At 49.9% G+C, this 5,060-nt stretch overlaps 1 long non-coding RNA gene across 1 annotated transcript; it reads right to left on the reverse strand.

Moving 5' to 3' along the window:
- Window positions 1-245: 245 nt before the first annotated feature.
- Window positions 246-4,438, reverse strand: LOC146713356 (uncharacterized). The gene is made up of 4 exons (XR_014917834.1): window positions 4,129-4,438; window positions 3,875-4,037; window positions 3,469-3,565; window positions 246-554 (listed from the first exon to the last, which is right to left on the reverse strand). It is a non-coding gene; the product is annotated as an uncharacterized LOC146713356 (long non-coding RNA).
- Between the last annotated feature and the right edge of the window lie 622 nt (window positions 4,439-5,060).

The following is a 5,060-nucleotide window of genomic DNA, read 5'->3' on the forward strand; positions in this document are numbered from 1 at the left end:
GCACAAGGAAAATGCAGGAAACCACATAAACAAGTAAACCAAGAGTCAAATAGAATATTTACATAAATAAAACGAAAGTCCAAAAACTTAAAAACATTTGGTCAAATCACCCAGGACCGTGATACACTGTATGCTTTTGACTCCATTAGGTTGCGTAAAAGGAGAAATCGTCAGCTGGATAATTACTGGATTTCTACCTGAATGGTGTTTGAGCCAGAAAACAAGAATCAAACTCAGGCTGGTTGTTGCCACATTCTTTATTTTTTTTTGGCAGAAAGTACAACAATAAAGATAATTGTAGGGCCTCTACAATATATAGTGCCTCAAAGCAACTTTTGGTGTGAATTGGCACTATATAAATAAAATTGAATAAAGAAGATGGAGTGAAGTAGTGTTTCTCTGTGTGTCTGCTGAACACTGTCCTCAAAAACAATGTTCAGCATTTGGTCGGCAACTGGTCATTCAGTCGTAGTCAGCATGGAAACCACTCTTGCCCTCTCGTGATTCTGTTCGCAGCCAATCTTACTTCTTACACCACTCATTAGATTTGTCACCTGAAGTTACCTTTTTTTTTTTTTTTTTTTTTTTTTTTTTTGGAAGTGACATCAGAAACAGCAGCATGTGACATCACGTGATGGCGGAGCTTCAGTTCATCCTTTGTCATCCTTTTTTTTTTTTTTTTAATAGGACAGGGGGAAAGAATGAAAGAAAGAGGGGGAGAGGAAGAAAGAAAACCAAAGGGGAGAAGAGACGGTGAGAAGGGGGGGAAGAGAGAAAAAAAAACAAAAAAAAAAAACTCCTGGGTCACCTGTATGGAGAGAAAGAAAAACAAAAAAAACAGGGGAGACAGCAAACAACAAAGAGCAACATAATAATAATAATAAAAAAAATAAAAAAAAGCACCATCACAATAAACTAGCTAGTCATAGATATCAATAGTTACTAAATAATAAACGATATTGTGCAGCACGCAAGATAGACAGCGCACAGTGTGCTTTGAGGCAGCAACCAAGAAAGCTGTAGTCCGCGTCTGTGAATACCCGTGTGTACACCTGTGTGCATACCTGTGTGGATCAGCATGCTTGCATTCCAAAGGTTTCTCCATGTAATGATCTGCTAGAGAGTGTGGGGAGCCACAGCCCTGTCCTCTATGGTATCAAGCAGGTATGGAGGAGATCAAAACTCCAGACATCCAGAGGCCCCCAGAACACAAGAGACCAAGGAAGACCCACAGAGGGGCAGCCGCGCCACTGTCCCAGTAAGAGCTAAGGAGAGTCCCAGATGAGAGCTCATTCAGCAGCCGCGGAGCAGAAGCCAGGGGGAGTTGCAGTGACGCGCCCGTGAGCTCCGCCGGCAGCCAGCTGTGCCTGAGTGACCGAGCCCCAGGCCGAGAGGCCGGGGGCACCCCACCTCCAAAGTGGCCCGAGCGAGCCCCAATAAGCGGCCGCCAAGGAGTGAGCCGGTGTGTACCCGGACGCCCACCCCCAGATACAAAGAACCACCAACGCACCGATACCTGAGGGAGTCCGCCACCGGCAGGGGAAGTGGTGGTGGGTGGAGATAGGCCTCCAAACCTTGGAGGGCCCGAGATGTCCCCAGAGAGGTGGCGTCTGATACCCAACCTGACATATAGACACAGACATACAGGCACACACAGACACAAACATCCATTCCCACCCTCATGCTCTCATATGTACTTCACACTCAACCGACGTGGAGACAGACATAAAGAGACGCTGTACACACAATCACACTCCCCAAGCGTACTCTACTAACCGGGTCTAGGTACCCTTGCCCCTGGAGGGGGGAACTGCACCCAGACCCAGGTGGTGTTACCCTTTTCCCTGCGGTGGGGAGAGGCAGACCGCCCCGACTCCGCAGCAGCAGGGAGGCCCCAGACCGCAGTCGGACGGCCCACTCCTCCTAGCCCCCCCGCTCCAGTAGGCCGCAGAGAATGGGGGTGAGAGAAGACTCCAAACCTCCCTCCACCCGCTCATTGTAGTGTTGATGCATGTGTGTTCTAAGGTGCAATTAAAACCCAGGAGGGCATAGAGCTACCTGCCAGAGAGCAGCAGGTAAGCGCATAGTCCCTCCTGCTAGCCCTCAATGTCTACATGTATTTAAAATTGAGAGGTGGGCAACGACGCCAGGGGTGAGGCGTACACCCTGATGGTAACTTGGACTCCGTGTATCGTGCCCACCCCCAAGATCCTATATGTATGTGTAATGAGGGTGTGAGTAATGTGAATGTCTAAGTTGTGGGATAAAATTGAGGCAGAGGCAGCCAGAAGGGGACAGAGGGGGGGGGTAGCCTCCTCTGCATCCTGGTGACATACCCCTACTCCAAGGCCCTGCATGTGTGGGTGGTTGTGGTGGAGCAGGAGGAGGGAGGCAGCTGGAGATGGGGAGGGAAGGAAGGGAGGGGCAGGTGACCCCTCCCTGGGGCCAGCTCCCCCGCTGACCCCAGTAGGCACTCCCACACTCCGCGACCCGCCAGGGAAAGGGGGGCCCAGGCCCATCCAGACCGGGGCCCAGCGCAGCAGCGCCCCCCGGCCCCACAGAGCCCGGGACAGTCCACCCAACCCCACCACAGAGAAAACTGCACCCACCCCACCATCCACTCGTCTTCCAGACTACATGAGACAATAGATGCCCAGGCTGAGATCTTCCTCCACCTCTCCTGTATCTCCCCCTCCTGCAGAGAGTTCCTGAGGGGAAGAAAGCTCCTGCAAGGTGTAACAATCTCCCCCACCGGTTGAAGAGCCCCACAGGCGACTCGACACGCCGGCGGCACCCTGCGCCAGGGATGGGCTCCCATGCACCCACCCGCCCACAACCCCGGCAACACACAAACCAGGACCCAAGGCCCCGAGGCCCAGCCAGGGCCCCGGCCCAGAGATGGAGCGCCCCCAGACCCTCACGCCCATCCCGGACCCACCCAGGGGCAGACAGGCTACCAGGTCAGTAACCCACGTCCATCACCACAGACCCTCCCCTAGCCCCGCTGCACGCAGCCACGAGGAAATGGTCAGAAAAAGGCCCCCAACCGGACATGACCGCTACCCCGGGTTGAGCCCCCCAAGGAAGATGCCTCCGGGGAACCCCCCGACGCCCTAAGCCTGTCCCTGCCCCCACACCAATCACAACATTGAAGGCGGGACCAAACTATGACCCCCCACCCCCACTAGGTGATGGAGCCGATCAAAGGAGCCCAGAGCAATTGATCTGATGTGGTGGCCGAGGCTGTATCAAAACTAATGTAATCTAATAGATAATTTCTATATTGGTTAGAATTAAGATTGTTTTTATTTTTCCAGTTCATGAGGACAGTTTTCTTGGCTATGCATAGGGCAGTGAAAACCATATGGGCTAAATTGTTTTCTGAGGTGACATTATCTAAGCTGCCCAACAAACACACTAAGGGGGAAGTTGGAATGTTACATTTCAGACACTTTGATAAGTCTTCACCTGAAGTTACCTAATGAGTCCAGGACATGCCGATGGAGGCTTCACCTTCGTATTTGGATCCAACAGATCTGCGTCTGCGAGCTGCTGCATTACAATTCTGGATGTTCAAACAAAATACAACTGAATTCACTTCATGTTTTCAGTGTTATGCTGTGAGTGTAGTTAAATGAGGATAAAAATGTACAGAACAATATAATCTAGTAATAAACAGGTGTTTAGTTAGAACGTAACACATGCACCTGCTTTACTTAAAGCACCAAAATGATTATATATGACCATATATGTTAATGGTGTGCTTTGGAACAATGAATAGATGGTTAGGTTTGTGCATAAAAAATCAAGCCCTCCTGTAACAGGTGGGATGAATAGGTAAAGCTTGCTATGAGTGTTTGACAGCGAGGCCTACCGGTATGCAGCTGGTCTCCTCTTTGGGACACAGGTGGAGTTTGCAGTGCAGGTAGACTTCACCAGAACCCCCAGTGAACCGGAACATGTTGAACGAAAACAAGGTGGAGGTTCCCAGTCCGTTTTCCTCCACTGCCACTGTCAGGTCAGCAGGGTTCGCACAGCTTTTCATAACCACGAAAATACATACACGTTATTGAGGAGCTGATAAAGGTGATCAAAGTGAACTTATGAGTGACTCTGAGTATCTCTCACCGTTAATGATCAGATCATGTCTTGGACTGCTGGTAGGTGATGCCTGGTTGGTTGCCCAGCAGGAGTCGCTCACCACAGTGACCATGCTTCCATCCAGCCCATTAGTCTCCAGCTCTACCCAGATCCTCTGGTTCAGTCTCACTTGACTGTTCAGCTGCACAACTTGTGTCCGCCCAGCGTCGGTGTAGGCCTTGATAATCAGAGTGTAATTCCAAGCTCCACATGAGATCTTCTGTGCAACGGAGCTGCAGAATGCACACATTTGCACTGTTAACAATGCCCACATTTTAACAAATATTCAAACAATACCTAGCAGCCACTACAAACCAGTCTCTGATTCTGAAGGTTGCAGTGTTGATGTTCGGCTGACTGTGAACACAGGAGAAGTCGATCTGGACTTGGTTGTTGCGAGCAGAGATGGGCAGTAACGCGTTACTTGTAACGCGTTACTGTAATCTGATTACTTTTTCAAGTAACGAGTAAAGTAAGGGATTACTATTGCAAAATCGGTAATTAGATTACCGTTACTTTCCCGTAGGAACGCTGCGTTACTGCGTTACTAAAACCGTGATTTTTTTGCGAGAATGTCTCATGACAGTGACGTAAGCAAGTGCGCCGTTGGTGACAACAGCTGTGTGCAGATCGACAATGGATAATATATCGATTGTGGGAGAGAGTATGAGCGTGCAGCGTTTAAAGTGTGGAAGTACTGACCTTACTTTGAGTTTGATTCCATAAAAAGTGACAAAAACATTAGCGTCCGTTGGGCGTGGGAAGAAAACTTTTTACAGCGAAAAAAACCCCTAAACTTCCAAGCAAGCACCGAGTGCGCAACGACGTAATGGGAAACTCACAGAGAAACTCGCGGATTCTTCAACTGACCGCAGCACACCTGCACCAGGGTAAACCTCCGCCTACCCCCAGTCCTGCTT

The sequence above is a fragment of the Copadichromis virginalis genome, linkage group LG3, assembly GCF_057382275.1.
Source record: "Copadichromis virginalis isolate Kocher_CV1m ecotype Utaka linkage group LG3, C_Virginalis_male_GT1.1, whole genome shotgun sequence".
Classification (NCBI taxonomy): Eukaryota; Metazoa; Chordata; class Actinopteri; order Cichliformes; family Cichlidae; genus Copadichromis; species Copadichromis virginalis.